Below are 22878 nucleotides of genomic sequence, written 5' to 3' on the forward strand. Positions count from 1 at the left end.
TTTCTGAGTAAAATAATTGACAACAATATGTACTGTCTCCTAAAATGGTATATACTGTGCTAAATCTGGAAAAAGCAAACATGCACTGTAATAATGAGTTCATAGTTAAACATTTTCTTTCTTCATTTTTCCATGCTATTTCTGCGATATTTCATGTTTATAAAGCATACAAAGATAGTTTGCATCAACGCCAGTTAGTATATTAAATATTGTATTTTATAGCAGATGAGTGTATCTGATACAATAACTTGCTCTAGCAGGGCATAATTTATAACCCATCACTACACAGTATGCATTTCACAATTCATATACATGTTTATTACAGTAAGAACAGAGTGTTGAACAGATGGCTCATGTAGGTATCGCCTTAGGATTCTTCATATTCCTTCAATTACTCTTCCAGGCACTTTTTTACAAGACCATCCATCTATGTACAATATTCCTTGTCTTTACAAGTTTTTGAAAGTCATAACTATAACTTAAAAAAAAAAATAATAATGTACAAAAATTACAATTTTCACAAATCATAGACTTATTCCATGCATTATATCTTATCCCTTGTGTTTGATAGTGCCATACGCGACCCTACCTTCTTGTTCATTCATCCAGCACTATTATTAGTTTTATGCTCCACAGATTATCATCTAAGACTGCTAATAATTTCCATTTCTCCTCCATTTCATTCTTGACATGTAAAAAGAGGAAAAGCCACCTTTCCACAAAGATATTATAGTTGTGATAAAATTCTTGAAACGTTGTTTATACAGTATACTACTCAATTTTTGAGATATTTAACTAGCAAATATGTAAGAGCTGTGTTTATGCTTGAAAATCTAATAAAGAAGCAACTTACAAAGATGTAAAAAAAAAGAAAAGAAAAGAAATATTACTCCATATGTTTTCACTGAATAATTATGTTATTTTTGAATTGTGTTGTGTGTATTATGTAAATTGTCTGTAACTGGTATATCAATTAGATTTTTTTTTCTGTCACATGCCTGGTAATTTACAGAAAACCCAAAATATTTATAGTTTTTATCTGGGTTAACTTTTTGTTGTTCACAACCCAAAATTCTAGAGCACTTTATGCTTCCCTCTGCTGACCAGCTTTATTGAAATGCAGATTTAATTTTCCAGCAGGACTTGGCACCTGCCCGCACTGCCAAAAGTACCAATACTTGGTTTAATGATCATGGTATCACTGTGCTTGATTGGCCAGCAAACTCGCCTGACCTAAACCCCATAGAGAATCTGTGGGGTATTATCAAGAGAAAAATGAGAGACACCAGACCCAACAATTCATGTAAAGAAGCCTGACCAAGTATTGAGTACATACTATAGAGTACAATTACATACTTTTCAGTAAGCCAACATTTCTGTATTAAAAATCCTTTTTTTATTGGTCTGATGTAATATTCAAATTTTCTGAGATACTGAACCTTAGCTTTCCACTAACTGTAAGCTATAATCATCAAAATCAACAGAAAGAAATGCTTCCAATATATCACTCTGTGTCTAATGCATCTATATAAAATATAAGTTTTACTTTTTGAATTGAATTACTGAAATAAATGAACTTTTTGATGATATTCTAATTTTATGAGCTCCACCATATGGTTATTGTTATATCAGACTTTTACAACATTTGGATTATATTTATTTTATTCCTATGGCTGTGCAGTACATATTACATTCAAATCTGCAAGAGATGGTTGCAGCCCTTAAGGTTTGGTTATGAGTAGAGCTGGCACTTTTGAGTGGATCAGGTGCTATCTGCCCTTTCTTTGCTTGGGGGTCTGATAAAAAGTTTAAGCTGCTTTCCTTTGGGTAGCAGTATCTGGTGGTGGTTGGTTTTTATACATTTGTGGTGGTGGTTAAAAAAGTTTTGTACACACACATCAATGGACTTATTTCACTAATGTTATATTAACCACCTCAATAATGAACACTTTCACTCCCTTCCGGCCCAGGCTAATTTTCAGCTGAAATACTGTACCCATATTCTACATTATCATTTTTTCACACAAATAGAGCTTTCATTTGGAAATTTAATCACCACTGGGTTTTGCTATATAAATTAAAAAAATAAAAAAAATTCTGAAAAAAGTGTGTTTGTCTTAGTTTCTGTTAAACAATTTTGCAAATAAATAATCATGTATAAATTCATAAATTTCGGCCAAAATGTATTCTGCTACATTTCTTGGGTTAAAAAAAAAAACAAATCATTGTATACTATTTAATCTGTGTGACTATGCTATATATATATATATATATATATATATATATATATATATATATATATATATATATATATACAGTATCTCACAAAATGGAGTACACCCCTCACATTTTTGTAAATATTTTATTTTGTCTTTTCATGTGACAACACTGAAGAAATTACACTTTGCTGCAATGTAAAGTAGTGCGTGTACAGCTTGTATAACAGTGTAAATTTTCTTTCCCCTCAAAATAACTCAACACAATACAAACCGCTGGCAACAAAATTGAGCACACCTCTAATGCACATGATCGGACTATCCGGCGGACAATTCGACAATCTTTTTTTTTTTTTGTCAAAATGTCAAAATTGGGCCCAAAGTGTCAGTATTTTGTGTGACCACCATTATTTTCCAGCATTGCCTTAACCCTCTTGGGCATGAAGTTCACCAGAGCTTCAAAGGTTGCCACTGGAGTCCTCCTTAACTCCTCCATGACAACATCACGGAGCTGGTGGATGTTAGAGACCTTGCTCCTCCACCTTCCGTTTGAGAATGCCCCACAGATGCTCAATAGGGTTTAGGTCTGGACTCCTGCTTGGCCAGTCCTTCACCTTTACCCTCAGCTTCTTTAGCAAGGCAGTGATTGTCTTCGAGGTGTATTTGGGGTCGTTATCATGTTGGAATACTGCCCTGCGCCCCAGTCTCCGAAGAGAGGGGATCATGCTCTGCTTCAGTATGTCACAGTACATATTGGCATATTGGATTCCCTCAATGAACTGTAGCTCCCCAGTGCTGGCAGCACTCATGCAGCCCCAGACCTTGACACTCCCACCACCATGCTTGACTGTAGGCAAGACACACTTGTCTTTGTACTTCTCCTCACTTGGTTGCCGCTGCACACGCTTGACACTATCTGAACCAAATAAGTTTATCTTGGTCTCATCAGACCACAGGACATGGTTCCAGTAATTCATGTCCCTCGTCTGCTTGTCTTCAGCAAACTGTTTGTTGGCTTTCTTGTGCATCATCTTTAGAAAAAGCTTCCTTCTGGGAGGACAGCCATGCAGACCAATTTGATGCAGTGTGTGGCGTATGGTCTGAGCACTGACAGGCTGACCCTCCCCCTTCAACCTCTGCAACAATTCTGGCAGCACTCACAAGTCTATTTCCAAAAGACAACCTCTGGATATGATTCTGAGCATGTGCACTCAACTTCTTTGGTCGACCATAGTGAGGCCTGTTCTGAGTGGAACCTGTCCTGTTAAACTGCTGTATGGTCTTGGCCTCCGTGCTGCAGCTCAGTTTCAGGGTCTTGGCAATCTTATTATAGCCTAGGCCAACTTTATGTAGAGCAACAATTTTTTTTTTAAGATCCTCAGAGAATCCCTTGCTATGAGGTGCCAATGTTGAACTTCCAGTGACGGGTATGAGAGAGTGAGAGCTATAACACCAAATGTAACACACCTGCTTCCCATTGACACCTGAGAACTTGTAACACTAATGAGTCACGTGACTCCGGGGAGGGAAAAGGGCTAATTGGGCCCAATTTAGACATTTTCACTTGGGGGTGTACTTACTTTTGTTGCCAGCGGTTTAGGCATTAATGGCTGTGTGTTGAGTTATTTTGAGGGGACAGCTAATTTACACTGTTATACACGCTAAAATGCCAGGACAGTAGAAATATCCCTCAAATGTATAGACATCCCTAGGGATTTAGTAAGAGGCAAGGTGGATTTTTTAAAATTGTAATTTTTTCCCATAATTCTTTAAAACATTAAAAAATTAAATAAGTATAAGTAATAATTGTAAGTAGGGAAACCTGCAAAATCTGTAATGTATCAAATACTTGTTCTCCTCACTGTATATATACAGTATATGAATTATTACAAGTAAGCTTATACTGGAATCAATTCTAACTATTGTTTGTATTGCTGTTACAATGCTGATGTTAAAAATGAAAGTGTATGCTATGGCTAGAGAATTCCTTCAAACATTGTTAAAATTGGAAGCTCCCCATTCCCTCCCCCACCAAACAATATTTTTAGTAATTCTTTTGTCATTAAAGAGAAGTATGGGATTTTTTTTATCCTATAATCATACTTACCTAGGTGGATGCACCTAGATACTTACCTGAGCTGTGGTGGGGTGGGGAGCGGCTCCCTCAGTGTCTCGGCGGCTAGCTTAAAGGCTGAGATGCCTATTAGTCCAGGCCTGGACTGATCTTGGTGATGTCAGCAGAGAGCGGACTTCAGATCGATCTCTGCTGAAAATGATTCACAGGAGTGCAAAAAAAATTGAAAAATGAGCTCAGGCCCAGTCCTGTCATACCATGTTTGACAATCCCTTGAAAATGGTCAGGACTAATTTAAAGATTTAGCTCCTATTAACTTCAATGGGGTTCAGAATAACATTCAGAACATCAGTGTTGTATATGACTCCTCCATGTAAGAATGTACATCGCTTTCTGAGTGAGTAATAAACCCTTCCCTGGTTAAGAAGTGCACCCAGCCTGTGTGTAACTTGCTGAGCAGACACTGGCAGCATTGCTAGCAACACCCTGAGAGACCGAAGGGACATAACAATCAGCAAATGTCCCATGAACCAAACCCAGATTTTTTATGTTCATCCCTGGTAAGGGTTAGTAGTACATGCAGACACAAGTAGCTAGGCAAAGTGTTCACTCCACCAGTAGGGATGAGCTTCGAGTTCGAGTCGAACTCATGTTCGACTCGAACATTGCCTGTTCGCCTGTTGAGCGATCAGTGAACAATTTGGGCTGTTCGCAGCAAATTCAAAAAGCCGGAACACCCTGTACAAGTCTATGGAAGAAATATAAAATGCAAATTTTAAAGGCTAATATGCAAGTTACTGTCCTAAAAAGTGTTTGGGGACCCGGGTCCTGCCCCAGGGGACATGGATCAATGCAAAAAAAGTTTTAAAAACGGCCGTTTTTTCAGAAGCAGTGATTTTAATAATGCACTTTTTAGGACAGTAACTTGCATATTAACCTTTAAAATTAGCACTTTAGATTGTGAACGTTCGAGTCACATAGACTTTAATAGGGTTCTAAAGTTCACACTGAGTTTAGGTCTGTTCACAGGTTCTGGTGCGAACTGAAAAGGGGGGTGTTCGGCTCATCCTTATTCACAAGTATAGCATATAAAAGGGAAAGTAGTAAAGTGGTATGTAGTGTTCAGACTGTACCTTAAAGTGGGAGTCAACTCCCATGTATGATTTTTACCTATAGGTAAGCCTATAATAAGGCTTACTTATAGGTAGAGTTAATATCTCTTAAACATGCCCCGTCTTGGAGATATTTACTTTAGATGCACCCAGTGACATCACCTGCACATGTGCCCTGAAGGAATGGCATGCCCAAAGCCCGCAAACCCTTAAGGAAGACCGGGTGAGGACAGAAGCACAGACAACATGCTGCTGGAGGGCTTCATTTTCAGGTAAGTATGCGATGCATGCTAGCATATTGTAGTTTAAACTGCCGGTATCATTTTTTTTGTTGCTGCGATTTACTACCACTTTAATCACTTGTCCATTAAGGCCAGCTCTAGGTTCTATATTCCACCACCAAATTGACTCCAGCTGTATTGTTTGCTTTATATTCTTCTATACATACCTTTTTTCCAGATCTCTTCAGACAAGTCATGTGATGCCATAGGATCGTTGCCTTTTCCCAGGGATAGGCAGACCTTACTGATGAAGAGAGCAGTCCTAATGGGATATCATTATGACTAACTGCATCAGTACACTTTGAAAGAAAGGTAATTTCTTTCACAGTGTACATGTTACACCCATATTCAGTGTATAACATGTAACATTTTACAGATGCACTGGCCCCGCTCCATCCAATCCCCTGTTCTGACAGCTAGCAGGGGTTTCTACCCCCCTCCCGATACCTGTCACACTTAACTGTGCAAAAAACATGGGCGATGCAGGGCTCTGCCCACCCAGCCATGTCATTCATTCACGGTATTGTGTGAATGTAAAAACTGCAATGTTCGACAACCTTGTTAGCTTGTAGTTTCCAATGAACTAGTACAGCGCTGTGGAGCGCCATAGTAGTTTATTCTCTCTTCTTCTGAGATTGTATCTGCTTGCCTGTACAGGATATATGGGGCAGCATATACACTGGCAAATCTTCTGGAGACCCGCTTGGCACCAGCAATCTACTGATGGCTGATATAATGCTTTATAGGCTCCCAAATAAAAAAATAATAAATGCACATACTGTACTGAAAAAAAGAAGAAAAGAAAAAAGACACATACTGTATTTTTGCAGGTAACAAAAATGTACATTTCTTTTTTTTTCTAAAGCCTGCAGAGCACTGCACCCAGGAACAGCAAATTGCTGGTATAAGAGGCCAGGCTCCCGCAGGCTCTCAATATAGCTGTCTGCCCATATCTCCACGAGATCAGGAAGATCAATAAACTATGACAGTTCACTGAAAACTTCCTGCCATCTGCCACAATGGCAGATGGTAGTTGTAGTTCATTCATTCACAAAATTCAGGTGGACTCTTTTTAAATTGTGACAGTGGGTAAGGGGTGCAGGCATATTGTCTTTGGTAAATACAGGTGTAACCTGTTACTTAACTTTTAACCCATAGTATGTCAGTTAACCCTGGGTGTCATTCAATTCACATGACTGAAGACATCTTGTGACAAAGAAGTACTGAAAGTTTTTTTTTTCCATGTTGCATGGGGCATCTTTTTAATATTGGGTGGGGGCAGATCGCTCACATATGGCCATCCTACGCAGTCAAAACTCCTCCCAGAAAATGTGTGTTACAGAGCTTCACCATCTGTACAGACCACTCCATACACATATACTGTCCTTTGCACGGATGGTGGCCAGAGGCCTATGCTTCCCATCACCCTGGTCCTATGTGGTCCTTGCACACTTAGTTCAAGTGCCATCCCCCTGGTCCTCGCACACTTAGTGCCAACTTCCAAGACTTAACAGACAGGTTGCACTAGGAAACACTCCTCTAATTAAACCTACCAGGTATTGCTTGTAAATAGGAACCTCTCTCGCAAATATTCACATGGATGCCAGATCTTGCAATACACTTCCAGTTTTTTGTCAAAGCCTAATTGAACAAGCTGAAGCTAGAAGCTGATTGCTGATTGCACCAGATTTTGTTGAATCAGTAGTTAATCTAGGTAATTGGAGGTGCTTGTAACCCTGGTAAGAGTTTATGATAAGTCTTCCTATTCTTTACAGGGAGAACCAAGTTCCCATCAACTCCTTGTTTACTGTCCTTGTGGCTCCATCTCCAGATGGGAATCACCTTCTTCCCCCTAGCTGGTCAGTGTGGGGAACCCCTCTGCAGCTCCTCTCTTAATGGAGGAGAAAGAACCTCCAGCAGGCCTTTCTTGTCCTAAGATTCCCTGGTCAGCAAGACCTAGAGCCCCAGCTCCACCCACCTAATAAAAGGACTCCCAGAAGCCCTCCAAAGAAAGAAGGGAAGCCCTTAAAGGGACCTAGGCCTAACTCCTCCTGTCTACATCTGGAGACGGTCTTTAAGTAGCTTTGTTACAATGAGGCACGCTGTTGCAAAGGTGGCCAGAATATAGCAGAAAAGTTGCACAGGTGCTGGAATCTAATTTACATTGTTGTCAGTGTTAATGAAACCAATATGTACTGCTGTCATTTTAAAAATATTTAAATAACCTTTATTGTTAAAGTCAATATATTCATTAGGTATTATATAATTAGGGACAGACAGGTACACACCCTACTGAGCATATGCGATCGCTGTCTGGATTTTTAAGAAAGTGTTTAGATTATTTGGATTGAGATATGCTCTCTTGAACTTTTGCTTATCCTGTGTATATGCAGTGCTGCTAATAAACTGCAAAGAGGAGAGAATATTATACTATATAGAGTGTTATTGACTCTCTATATACTCTGACTCCGGCTTTTTTAAAACACCACACCTTGATCAGCTGTGAAGTTTCTGGTGTGTATCTTCTGAGGCTACTGGGGAGAGACATCTTGACATCTTTTTTTGTGGATCACAGATCCAACAAAGTGCTTTATAACCTTCCTGAATAAGGGAGGGTCACTGGCTTTCTGATAAGCCTTAATTTTATTTGTGGTGATGGGTATCACGCTGCCAAGCATTTGATTATCATTTTCAATACACCCCCTCTTCATGGGACTCCTTCTGATGAAAATCAGCTGCATATGAACTTCTTTTTCTTTCTGTTTGCACTTGTGATATTACATTGCACATATGTTATGATTTATTCAATTTCAAACTGTATCAATTATTGCACTATTGCATTTTATTATACAACTTTTTGGGTATATGAACATCACATGTGTTGTGTGATTCGCATGATTTGCGCTTTTTGCCCTAGCGCTCCACTTTTATTTAAATAAAGTTAAAGAGGAAGTAAACCCTGATGAGTTTACTTCCTCTTTCATTCCCTGCAAAGGCAAAGCATAATGGACTACTATGCATCGCATAATAGCCCATTATGTGTCACTTACCTGACACAGGAGTCAGCAAAGCCGCCGCTGTCCCCTGTAGTTCGCCGCATCCATCTTGTTGGTGGGGTCTCGCAGCTCCGCCACTGTCATTCGGCGAAGCCGTGATGACGTCACTCCCGCGCATGCGCACGGGAGCCGACGCGCGCGGCAGCTTCCTTCGCTGAGAATGCCGCGCTCAGTGCGCCTGCGCCGTAGACAGCGGTGCCCGTTTTCGGGCAAATATCTCCTAAACCATATAGGTTTAGGAGATATTTCTTGGACCTACAGGTAAGCCTTAATCTAGGCTTACCTGTAGGTCAAAGTGGTTTGTAAGGGTTTACAACCACTTTAATGTATAGCTTAAATGGATGACATTTTGTTTGCTAAAGCACTATCTACCATAAACAAATATCACTGCTCCAGGAGCAGATAAACATCATTGCTTAGGATGTCATGATCACACAATGGCTTCAGTATTTTGAGTCATTGACCCAGACCAGGTACTCATGTAAAGATTTCCTACATTGCTTTGACTTTCTTGATATGCATACTTGTCTCATTGGAATATAGCTAGTTTTATTTTGTTCCTTGTTTGCCTTGTTCTGGGAATTATTTAGAGTTGAAGTAGAGTTCTGGGCTAAACCTACTGTATCTAATCTTAAACCTGCCCCCACCCCATTCCTATTCCTATACTAACTAGCCTGTAGAGGAAAGATGTATATACTTAGTTCTTCTTTAAGGGTGTTCCAGTCTGGTCACGTGATTGGCTCCCAGTGCCAGCTTTAGGGGAGAGGAGAGATTGCTGACAATGGCTGCAATGCCTATGTGGTGATGTCATCCATAGGGTTACTGAGGCATCTGTTGCTAGCTGTCCCTCTTCTCCCATGAAGCCAGCGCTGGGAGCCATTCATGTGACTATACTGGAGTGTCCTGAGAATAAGTATACACACCTTTCCTCTACAGGCTAATTAGTGTGGGTCTTAAAATGGGGGTAGGAGTATATTTAAAATTAGGTTTAGCCTAGAGTTCTAAATGATCTTTTCTTTACCTATTTAAATATCCATAGTAATCCCAGAGTTCTACTTTACCCTTTCTTCACTTATTTATTTACAAATAGCAATATACATTCTGTAAATTGATCAACAAGTGTGAATTATCCAGAAAATTAAATTAGTGCTTGCAGTGAAAGCAAAGAGAAATGTTTTTATTATTCAAGCAATTTAAAGTATTAGTTTAAAATAAAGTACATTTATTAACTTACACTTTTATAACACTCCTCCATTGCATCTCACCTTTTTTTTTTAAACACTTGTCAACGTCTTCATCCTTGTAGTAGTCATTAGTAATGACAGAAGCTAATAAATAATGAAACATAATGTATATTTTTTGCAATGAATAAGTTGCACACTATCAAAAGTTATGTATTAAGAGATTATTATCAATTTGTATTTTTTCTCTTGTAATTAGAGCACGCACACTAACTCCACATGTTAATCAACTAATTGAAAATTACTGTATATTTGAGTGTGAAGAGCAATGTCAAGAGCAAAGTGATGTAACAGCTCGAAGCAATAACTTAGCAAAGACAAAGCTTATTAGGGAACAGTCCCTGGAGGACACCCAAGCTTTTCCTAAGGAACTAATTGCCTTTTTCCCAAAAAAGTGACAGAAAGAATAAAAAAGCAACTATTACACAGACCAAGTTGTCAATTCTGTCTGCATGGCTCAGCTTAATATTGCAAACAGAGAAGAAAATACATTGGGATTTGTACAGCAGATTGTGTATTTTGAAATATCTAAAGACATTTATAGATGTGAAGTTAGTACTTAGGCAATGAAAGTAGGCCTATTAACCACTTAAGCCCCGGACCAATTTGCAGCCAAAGGACCAGGCCCCTTTTTGCGATTCGGCACTGCTTCGCTTTAACTGACAATTGCGCGGTCGTGCGACGTGGCTCCCAAACAAAATTTGCGTCCTTTTTTTCCCACAAATAGAGCTTTCTTTTGGTGGTATTTGATCACCTCTGCGGTTTTTATTTTTTTTGCGCTATAAACAAAAATAGAGCGGCAATTTTGAAAAAAATATTTTTTACTTTTTGCTATAATAAATATCCCCAAAAAATATATAAAAAAAAAAATTTTTTTCCTCATTTTAGGCTGATACATATTCTTCTACATATTTTTGGTAAAAAAAATTGCAATTAGCGATTATTGATTGGTTTGCGCAAAAGTTATAGCATTTACAAAATAGGTGATAGTTTTATAGCATTTTTGTTAATATTTTTCTTTTTTACTAGTACCGTATTTTTCGGACTATAAGGCGCACCGGATTATAAGGCGCACTAGCAACGACCGGCTGATAAAATGGATATTTCCATATATAAGGCGCATCGGACTATAAGGCGCACCGGATTATAAGGCGCACTAGCAACGACCGGCTGATAAAATGGATATTTCCATATATATAAGGCGCATCGGACTATAAGGCGCACGGTCGATTTTGTGAGAAAATTTAGGCTTTTACGTGCGCCTTATAGTCCGAAGGTTTACGTCAAGAGACCGGGTGGCTTTTTCCACGAATCTCCATCCCTATTGATCTGTGACTCCATGCGCGCCCATCTGACAGATACTGTTAACAAAGAACTCCAGCGATGTCAACAGGTCATATATAAGGCGCACCGGATTATAAGGCGCACGGTCGTTTTTGGGAGAAAATTTAGGCTTTTACGTGCGCCTTATAGTCCGAAAAATACGGTAATGGCGGCGATCAGCGATTTTTATTGTGACTGCGACATTATGGCGGACACATTTTTGACACATTTTTGGGACCATTGTCAGATATACAGAAATCAATGCTATTTAAATGCATTGATTCCTGTGTAAATGACACTGGCAGTGAAGGAGTTAACCACTAGGGGGCAGTGTAGTGTTATGTATGACGTTATGTGTTTTTTTTTATCGTAGGGGGGTGTGGCCTGGCATGTGATATCACTGATCGTCCTTCCCTATAAAAGGGACGATCGTGACAGCCACACAGGAAAGCACGGGGAGAGGTTTGTTTACACAGACCTCTCCTCGTTCTTCAGCTCTGTGACCCGATCGCTGGTCCCGCGGCCACAGTCACGGAGCACAGGACCGGGTCGGGAGAGTGCCGCCGGCGGCGTGCTCCCGACCCACAGCTGGGCACTTAAAGAATCACGTACCGCTACGTGATTGTGCTCAGCCGTGCCATTCTGCCGACGTATATCGGCGTAAGGTGGTCCTTAAGTGGTTAAAAACTTTACAAGTTACTGTGCAAATTTTTGCGTCATGTCACTTAAACAGCATACCTAAAAAGGTGTATTCTAATTTAAGAAAACAACACAGTTTCTGAAAGCAGACTGCAAATTTTACAGAATGGTACCACAGTCTATTTAACATGGTATCCTATGGGACATGTTCACATCTATGCGTTTTTCAGCCACTGCATTTTTGGAAAAAATCAAGAACTTTTTTTCCTGCAGCAGATTGCGTTTTGTGTGTAAGAGAGTTTAATGGACCCACAAGTGTTGCATTTTTGTATGGGTTTTGCATTTTTTTTTTTTTTTTTACTAGGAAAGGCTCCTTAACTTTCCCAGTGGTGTTCCCGAGTGTGGCTCTAGGTGAATTTTCACTACCAAAAGCAGTAACCCCTCAGGATTGCATCACAGGATCCAGACAAAGTTGCTTACCTTGTCTCCAGGATCCTACGATGTCCTCCTGCCGTGTCCGCGTGCTGTGTCCTCCACCCAATTTATTGTATCAAATCATTTCAAATCCCTTGTGTCCCTAGTGCTTTGTCCAGTACCCTGCATGCACTTTTATATTATATGTGGCTTTCTTTCTGCCTGGAAACTTGAGAATGTCCAAAGCATCCAAAAAGCGTCACTTTACGTCAAATGCATTTTTTGACCAGCTAGAATACAGCAATAGTAAATAAGAATCACTTGCAGAATTGAGCGTTAGTGATTCGTGGGGAGATTTGTCATCAGACACTGAAAGTGACGACAGCGTCAATTCTGCGACTGAGCAAATTTCTGTGTTTTTGATTTGATTACATTATTGAATATATTCTATTATTATTATATTAATCTTTTTGATTATTTATAGGTATTTATTATATTAGAATTTATGATTTTGTGTTTCAAAACTTTATCATACCCGGGCTGTCTACTAGACTCTTGTTTGGACAGATTTAAGTGAGTTATTCCTACGAATTAGAGCCCTTTCACACTGTGCCGCCTAGGGCGTCAGCGGTAAAGCGGCGCTATTTTTAGCCCCACTTTACCGTCTGTTTAGTGACACTATTTGGCCTCTAGTGGGGTCGTTTTAACCCCCCACTAGTGGCCGAAAAGGGGTTAAATCCACCTGCAAAATGCCGCCCTGCCAGCGCACCGCTCCAGTGTGAAAGCCCTCAGGCTTTCATGCTGGAGTGAATGGAGCCGCTTTTTTCAGGTTCTATGCAGGTACTATTTTTAGAGCTGTAGTGCCTGAAAAACGCCTCCAGTGTGAAAGGGGGCTTACAGGCATACAATACAAAATGCCAAATTTCTATGCAAAACAATGTACCGCTTTGAGAAGCAAAAATCGGACATAATCATAGCACCAGGGAGGTTAACAAATTGTAAATAGACAGTTTTTAAGGAGTGGGCGGCTGCTGCATCCTTAACAATCGATGATTTATCAGCTGTCAGCTGGGAATCAGTCATGGGACTTGATGTCACAAGGGGCTGAGTCACTCAGTTACATCATTGGGTGGACCCACCCCTTAGTTATTTAAGAACTGTCAGACAGCAAAGCTGTCAGACTAATGCTGCGTACACACGTAGCCGACTATCCGGCGGACTTAGTCTGGCGGACTTCCCGCCGGACTGTCCGTCCGACTTTCCGAACGGGCTACTTGCCCACACGTGGCACTTTTTCAGCAGACTAATACGGTGTACTAAGTCCGCCATACTACCCGCCGTACTTTTGAAATGAACGGACTCGCCCACACACGTGGAGTAAAGTCTGCTCATTTCAAGCGTATCTCCAGGTAGGCGGGGCCCGCGAAGGAGACGTCGCTGGCCCTGCCACCTGGTATGGACTTAAAGGGGAACCCCAACGCCGAAAAAATCAGCGTGGGGTTCCCCCTCAGGTCCACATCAGACCCTTGTCCGAGCACGCTACCCGGCCAGCCAGGAAAGGGGGGGACGAGCGAGCGCCCCCCCTCCTGAGCCATACCAGGCCACGTGCCCTCAACATGGGGGGTGCCTTGGGGAAGGGGGGCCGCGTGGCCCCCCACCCCAAAGCACCTTGTCCCCATGTTAATGAGGACAAGGGCCTCTTCCCGACAACCCTGGTCATTGGTTGTCGAGGTCTGCGGGCGGGGGGCTTATCGGAATCTGGGAGCCCCCTTTAATAAGGGGCCCCCAGAAACCGGCCCCCCACCCTATGTGAATGAGTATGGGGTACAATGTCACGGGGGTCTTTTCGCCGGACTCCTCCGCTATCTTCTGCTAGCTCTTTTACTAGCGGAGGAGCCTGGCTTTCTTCCTCGCAGCTGGCCTCTTCTTCCGACTTCGGGGGTCTTGTCCCCCTCTTCGGTTCTTCTGCCGGGCCACCGCGCCTTCTTATAGCTCTTTTACAGGAGGTGGCCCGGTCTTCTGTCGCCGCTGTCGTCGCTGTAGTCGCCGCCTTCTGTTCTTCTGTTCTTCTCTTCAGATGTTGCCTCGTCGCATCCTCCGCTCACAATGGCTCCGACGCGACGAGCAGCGACTTATATAGGGACATCACCGGATGATGTCCCCACCCATTATGGTGTCACAGTCCCAGAGGATGCTGGGACTGTGACATCATAATAGGTGGGGACATAATCCAGTGATGTCCCTATATAAGTCGCCGCGCGTCGCGTCGGAGCCATTGTGAGCGGAGGATGCGACGAAGCAACATCTGACTGAAGAGAAGAACAGAAGAACAGAAGGCGGCGATGACAACGGCAACAGAAAACCGGGCCACCGCCTGTAAAAGAGCTAGAGGAAGGCGCGGTGGCCCGGCAGAAGAACCGAAGAGGGGGACAAGACCCCCGAAGTCAGAAGAAGAGGGCGGCGGTGAGGAAGAAAGCCAGGCTCCTCCGCTAGTAAAAGAGCTAGAAGAAGATAGCGGAGGAGTCTGGCGAGAAGACCCCCGAAGACGGAAGACCCCGGAGCTGTGCAATAAACTATTTTAACCCTTGTGTGTTGTGTTTTTTGTACTTTATTTTACAGGTGAATGGGTAGGGGTACATTGTACCCCATACTCATTCACATAGGGTGGGGGGCCGGTATCCAGGGGCCCCCTTATTAAAGGGGGCTCACGGATTCCGATAAGCCCCCCGCCCGTAGACCCCGACAACCAACGGCCAGGGTTGTTGGGAAGAGGCCCTTGTCCTCATCAAGAAAGCTTTTATGCCTGGAGTTCAGCTTTAAGTGTAGTCCTTTGACATTTGTTTGTTGCTGCTATAAATATATTCCGGGGACACACTGGACACCTTTGCTACCCCTGTGCGATTGCTGGGTGTCCAGTGTGCTCTTGTTCCTTTAAGGGGGATCGGGTTGCCTCCAGGCCCACCTGCCCCTCATCTATCCATTTAATGCATGTGCTTGCATTGTGTAGATGCATATAAATTCACTAGCATTAGGACTGCAAGCAATACACAGGGTGCCAAGAAGAGGTCTTGCAGCTTATGCATGTGTTCGCAAATGCTTGCTAACTAAACCCCTGTTTTTAACGCAGACTGTTGGACAGGTTACTTTGGTTGGTTGGCAGACTGGTTGGTGAGTTGAGCTATGGAATGTTCTGTTTTTGTCTTTCATGCATTTGCTCTTCCATGTGCTCCTTGCTGTGAAGGCCAGTTATTGGTGGGGGCAGGGGCCATTTGTTTGTTCTTTAATAGATCACAGGGTAAGAAGCTTCAGGTGTCTGTCCTCATTGAGATTATAATGGGCTTTTAGATGGAAAGATCACAGGGTGAGAGGGAGCAGGATATATGAGCTGGGTGGGTCTAAGCCCTCGTTCACACCTATGCGAATTAGAGGTGCATTTCGCTGCATCTAATTCGCATAATAGGAGAATGTGGCTGGCTCCCTATGGAGCCGGTTCACATATCTCCGGGGAGGCTGCGGAGCATACTGCAGAAAAAACATGTGCATCTTTGGCTCAGTTTTAGGGCCTAATTCAGGCATAGAATCGGCCCTGATTCATCCCTGAAACGGGGAACAGGGAAGCACAGTGTGAACCTGGGCTAAAGGATTTTTATACTGGGAGGTTCAAATTGTGCAAGGAGGCAGTAAGTTGCTAAGCTGTGTGAGACAGCCAAGAACTTAGTCCTGAAAGTAGACGATGACTCTGGTGCCTAAACAAAAGTAGCATCAGCCATTTGTGGCGAAAAGAAGAAGGTGTTGTGATGGGGATTAATGTAACCTCTTTGAGAAGTATTTAACACTTGTTGCTTATAAATTATTTATCAGTTGGGATGAACTTAATGTTTGGTTCAAACACAAGTTCAGACCAAACTTTGGCAGTAAGGGCTTTTGTCTGATTCACAGACTTTTTACTCATGCATTAGGAGCTGAATTCTTTTGGGGAACCCACTTTTATTGTGGGCCCCCCCCCCCCCCCATTAAGCTGTAGATCAGACACTTTGGCTGATTGATGGCCTTTTGTCAGATTAACAGACTTTTTACTCATTTGTAGAAGCTGAATTCTTAGGGGGAACTCACGTTTTTTGTGGGGTCCCCCATTAACCGGTATATCAGACCCTCATCTAAGATAAGGGTCTGGTATAGATCAAGGGACTCCCCAGCCAGCCGTATGTTTACAAAGAGAAGTAAAATATCTGAAGCTTTTATGTGCTGGAAATTTAAACTGCACTTTTTTCTTTGTAAATGTAGTAGTAGGTTGTATACAGATACTTCACAGGCAGGATAAGGGCATCCCCCCAGGCATGTTATGTAAAGGAATTTAGCATTTTTAACATTGCCCTTAAATTTCATTATTAAAATTGCTGCTTCCTGCCAAATAGAATTTCAAAAATCATTTTTTTGCTTTGGATGTTCCTCAGGGCAGTCGTTTGCCTCCCCATACCACTTGTTTGAAAATCCCTTGCCTATTAGCCTTAAAAACGGCCATTGTACTGTTTTTTTAACATTCAGCTCCTATTGTCTTTGATAGGGTTCAGAACTTTACTTATGTTCTGCGAACCTGCCTCGTATTGAACTCAAGTACATTCAGGCTCATCCCTACTTATCATGCATGTATCCAAACCTAGGTCCACATTGAATAATTATCCAAAGGCAAAAGGCTTTAAGAGAACAAGGCTATTAAAAGGTTGTTTGCTATATGATCAGACTAGAATTCAAGAAGCTCAGACTGTATTCGATAAAATGTTATGGATTTATTTTTATCCAAGTACTGACATAGACATGAACTTTTGTCTTTTATTCTGGCTGTTTGTGCATTTTACAAAGCTGCATGTTCAGGTTAACATTATTTTTTGCCTTGATACTCCTTAACATTTCCTCTGGTCTAAAAAAGACTGCAGGATTAAAAGTTTTAAGAAGTTTGACAAAAGGCTGAAGAGATTGAGACAGACAGGTTTATCTAGTGCGTTAATCTCTTTGTTTCACTATATTAAGTTATTTTCAGCTTTAAAGTTATTCCTAAAATACTGATTTAATTATGAAAACCCCAAGGGTGTACGTTAAATTGTTTTTATATGTTTGATTTATTATAGGCATATATCATGGAATTGTTTTTTTTTATTTTTTTAACCAAACTGACTCATCAGTGCAGCCTTTTTTTGAAAATATAACAGCCAAGTACATTTGTGGCAATCTGTATGCAATTAAAATTGAAGAGTATTTATAGCCTTTTTTTTATTTTATTTTTTACATTGAGTAGGTAAGGGTTAAACCCCAGACAGTTTACTTTGGCTGTTTCTGTACCATTGAGAAAATTTCACTTCCTATCCCAGAGACACAAAAGGAAGTTGAAGAAAAGTTCCCAAATTGGCGGTAATTCTCCTCTTAGACAATTGTCCCTGGCACAGGGGCCACTACTGGAATATTTTCCTTTACATTTTGGTCTGATGACAATTCTAATATATTTGGTTTCCCCTTTGTTTCTTGGTGACAATGGTCATGAGGACAAACAGGTTGTTAAATATCATCAGTGGAAATACAGACAGCAACAAAAACTTGACAAAGGGACTAAAAAAAAAAGTCATACTCAAAAAAACAAAACCAGAGGAATTTTGGAAAAGGTGGCCAGAAAAGGAGCATACATCAAATTCATAAAAATACCGGTACATATTTTATTAAAGTATCACAATGTAAAAAAGACATAGGGGGTTATTTACTAAAAGAAAATCCACTTTGCACTTTCAGTGCACTGAAAGTGCACTTGGAAGTAAAGTCGCTGTAGAGGAGGACATTCAAGGAAAATAAAAAACAGCATTTTTTAGCTTGCACATGATTGGATGATAAATTCAGCAGAGCTTCCACTCATTTCAGGTCTAACCCTTAGATTTAGAGCGACTGCACTTCCAAATGCACTTTCAAATGCACTTGCAGTGCAAAGTAGATTTACCTTTCGTAAATGACCCCCATGGTGTCTTTACACCTATCTAATTTTAAAACAAAACAAGAACTGTTGTACATGGGAATGCATTGCATGAAAATAAATAAAGTAACTAAAAAAGTTTTGGATGTAGGCCATGAGTGTCACAAAAACCTTTATATATACATTTCATATTACTGACATGTGCCTGATGTACCATGTTCTTTTATGAAAAAGAATCCTGTTCTCTTTGTTTTGCTTCCTTTGTGTGTTCCAGTTACTCTGCTTTCCTAATAAAAAAAATGCCACACTAGGCATGAGAGCACAGTGCAGTCAGCTTTCTAGCTGTGCTGAGAACTTAGCCTGTTCTCCTCCAATGATTAAACTTGTGCTGACACGCCTCCCCTTGCATAGCCATTCACTGGAAAGCTCAGTGTGCTGCTGTTTCACCTCCTCTTGCTCTCTGAGATCCCTATGCAACTGAGAACTGAGGTCAGATGATCACTTATAAAAAAGGAAAAAAATATATTTATAATGTTTTTTAAATATATACACAAACATATGCATATATTATGCATATAACACACATATATTTTGCCTTTCATTTCTATTTTTCTCTGAATGCATTGTTTTACAAGGATAGAATTTGCTGATACTATAAATATTGTTTGTAAAATTATTTCTAATACAGTTGCAGACATGCCTACAAATGTGTTGAACCTTATTTTGCATACATTCTACTGTCCAGTACATTCCAGACCTGCTTTTTTTCTTCTTAATTTTCACCTGGTAATCAGCCAGTAACACTGTCCTAAAGCATCTCCACTCCCCTGGATGAGCAACATACTTTTATACAGTAGAATTGTCAATCTAGGGATAGGGTGTTCGATGCATTGGCCTAATCCTTTTTAAACAGTTACAGCAGGTTTTTTTTCACCATCTTGTTCTTTTCTCCTAGAGCAGTTCTGACATAGCCTCAAATGTATGTTTTGGCTCATATCTTGCTGTAGAATAACCTGGCCAATTAGGAATAGACCAGAGGGTATTGCATTTCTTTGCTATTCACTCTTCTACATTCGTATCTTTTTAAATCACTGGAGTCTGTAATCACACAACTTTTAAAGCTTCAAGAAACACTCTTGTCCTTTTGCAAATAAAATATTGCAAAAATGCTTTAACAAGATGATACATACTTTCCAACTGTTTTTTCCTTTTGCTGAGAAGTCTTTTATACCAAGTTTTACAAAATGACATGTCTTACATAGAGCCTTAAAGCATTGGTACATCCCAGCTATTGGGCTTAGGCATGTTTGGGTGGATATAGGGATCAAAGGTTTAAGTTTGCTAAGGGAAATATTGTTCCTAAAGTTAGGAGCCCTATGATAGCTTACTTTAGGATTAGATTACTTTAACCTTAAGAACAAGCTTGCCCCTAGCAATCTGACTATTTAGTTATCTTAAGGTTTTATCTATATTCATTTGTATTTGTTATATGTATTTATTGTGATTGGTATACATAGTTCTACTGATGTCCCCTTTAAATTCAATATGTAGAGATGGGCCAAACACCCCCCTGTTTAGTTTGCATCAGAACTCCCGAACAGGGGAACAGTTCCAACCTGAACAGCGAACAACGTTGAAGTCTATGGGAGCCAAATAAGAAAAATCAAAAGTGCTAATTTTGAAGGCTTATATGCAAGTAATTGGCCATAAAAGGGGTATGGGGGTCCGGGTACTGCCCTGGGGACATGTATCAATGCAAACATTTGTTTAAAAAAACTATTGTTTTTTTTTTCAGGAGCAATTATTTTAGTGATGCTTAAAGTACATCAATAAAAATAAAAAAATCCCTTTAAATATAGTGCCTGGGGAATCCCCTTAGTCTGGTTCGGTTCGCAGCAGAACATGCAAATAGGCAAAAAATTAGTTTGAATACGCAAACACTGTTAAAGACTATGGGACACGAACGTGAAAAATCAAAAGTGATAATTTTAAAGGCTTATATGCAAGTTATTGCCATAAAAAAAGTGTTTGGGGACACAGGCCCTGCCCCAGGAGACATGTATGAATGCAAAAAAAAAGGTTTAAAAAACAGCCATTTTTTCGGGAGCAGTGATTTTAATAATGCTTAAAGTGAAACAATAAAAATGAAATATTCCTTTAAATATGGTGCCTGGGGGGTGTCCTTAGTATGCCTGTAAAGTAGCAAATTTTTTCCATGTTTAGAACAATACCACAGAAAAATTACATTTTTAAAAAGGAAAAAATGCCATTTAAAACTACTTGTGGCCATAATGTATAGTTGGATCCCGGCAATTAAGATAAAAAACATTGAAAAAAAAATGGCATGGGTCCCCCCAGTCCATAACCAGGTCCTTTGGGTCTGGTATGGATATTAAGGGGAACCCGCAAACAAATTTAAAAAAGAAAAATGGTGTGGGGGTCCCCCATGTACTATATACTCTGTACAGCAGTATACAGTGGTGTGAAAAAGTGTTTGCCCCCTTCCTCATTTCCTGTTCCTTTGCATGTTTGTCACACTTAAGTGTTTCGGAACATCAAACCAATTTAAACAATAGTCAAGGACAACACAAGTAAACACAAAATGCAATTTGTAAATGAAGGTGTTTATTATTAAAGGTGAAAAAAAATCAAAACCATCATGGCCCTGTGTGAAAAAGTGATTGCCCCCCTTGTTAAAACATACTATAACTGTGGTTGTCCACACCTGAGTTCAATTTCTCTAGCCACACCCAGGCCTGATTATTGCCACACCTGTTCACAATCAAGGCATCACTTAAATAGGAGCTGCTTGACACAGTAAGGTCCACCAGAAGATCCTTAAAAGCTACACATCATGCCGAGACCCAAAGAAATTCAGGAACAATTGAGAAAGAAAGTAATTGAGATCTATCAGTCTGGAAAGGGTTATAAAGCCATTTCCAAAGCTTTGGGAATCCAGCGAACCACAGTGAGAGCCATTATCCACAAATGGCGAAGACATGGAACAGTGGTGAACCTTCCCAGGAGTGGCCGGCCGCCCAAAATTACCCCAAGAGCGCAGCGACGACTCATCCAAGAGGTCACAAAAGACCCCACAACAACGTCCAAGGAACTGCAGGCCTCACTTGCCTCAGTTAAGGTCAGCGTTCATGCCTCCACCATCAGGAAAAGACTGGGCAAAAATGGCCTGCATGGCAGAGTTCCAAGGAGAAAACCACTGCTGAGCAAAAAGAACATCAAAGCTCGTCTCAATTTCTCCACAACACATCTTGATGATCCCCAAGACTTTTGGGACAACATTCTGTGGACCGATGAGACAAAAGTGGAACTCTTTGGAAGGTGTGTGTCCAAGTATATCTGGCGTAGAAGGAACACTGCATTTCATAAAAAGAACATTATACCAACAGTAAAATATGGTGGTGGTAGTGTGATGGTGTGGGGCTGTTTTGCTGCTTCAGGACCTGGAAGACTTGCCGTGATAAAAGGAACTATGAATTCTGCTGTCTACCAAGAGATCCTGAAGGAGAATGTCCGACCATCTGTTCGTGTACTCAAGCTGAAACGAACTTGGGTTCTGCAGCAGGACAATGATCCTAAACACACCAGCAAGTCCACCACCGAATGGCTGAAGAAAAACAAAATGAAGACTTTGGAGTGGCCTAGCCAAAGTCCTGACCTGAATCCTATTGAGATGTTGTGGTATAACCTTAAAAAGGTCGTTCATGCTTGAAAACCCTCTAATGTAACTGAATTAGGACAATTCTGCAAAGATGAGTGGGCCAAAATTCCTCCAGGACGCTGTAAAAGCCTCATTGCACGTTATCGCAAACGCTTGGTTGCAGTTGTTGCTGCTAAGGGTGGCCCAACCAGTTATTAGGTTTAGGGGGCAATCACTTTTTCACACAGGGCCATGATGGTTTGGATTTTTTTTCACCTTTTAATAATAAACACCTTCATTTACAAATTGCATTTTGTGTTTACTTGTGTTGTCCTTGACTATTGTTTAAATTGGTTTGATGTTCCGAAACACTTAAGTGTGACAAACATGCAAAGGAACAGGAAATGAGGAAGGGGGCAAACACTTTTTCACACCACTGTATATTCTATACAGCCTGCCCTATATGCTCTGTAGAAAATTGGGCCTTAGGTATTGGTGGTACCAGAACACTGTAAGCCCTCACAGTTACTCTTGGTGGGTGCAGGAACGGGCCCTTCTGTGAAATACTATATCGGAAATTGTAATTACATGCCCCTATTAAACAGGGGCAGAAAAATTGGGGCTGGTGGTGGTGGTGGTGGTTCCACAATGCTGTAAGCCCTCACAGTTACTCTTGATGGGTGCAAGAATGGGCCCTGCTGTGAAATAGTATATCAAGAATTGTAATTACATGCCCCCTGTTAAACAGGGATAGAAAAATTGGGCCTTGGGTGGTGGTGGTGCCACAACACTGTAATCCCTCACAGATACTTTTGTTGGGCGCAGGAATGGGCCCTGCTGTGAAATATTAGATAAAAAATTGTAATTACATGCCCCTGTTAAACAGGGGCAGGCAAATTGGGCCTTGGGTG

The sequence above is a fragment of the Lithobates pipiens genome, unplaced genomic scaffold (assembly GCF_037356315.1).
Source record: "Lithobates pipiens isolate NorthernLeopardFrog02 unplaced genomic scaffold, aLitPip1_a1.2 Scaffold_18, whole genome shotgun sequence".
NCBI classification, from domain to species: Eukaryota; Metazoa; Chordata; class Amphibia; order Anura; family Ranidae; genus Lithobates; species Lithobates pipiens.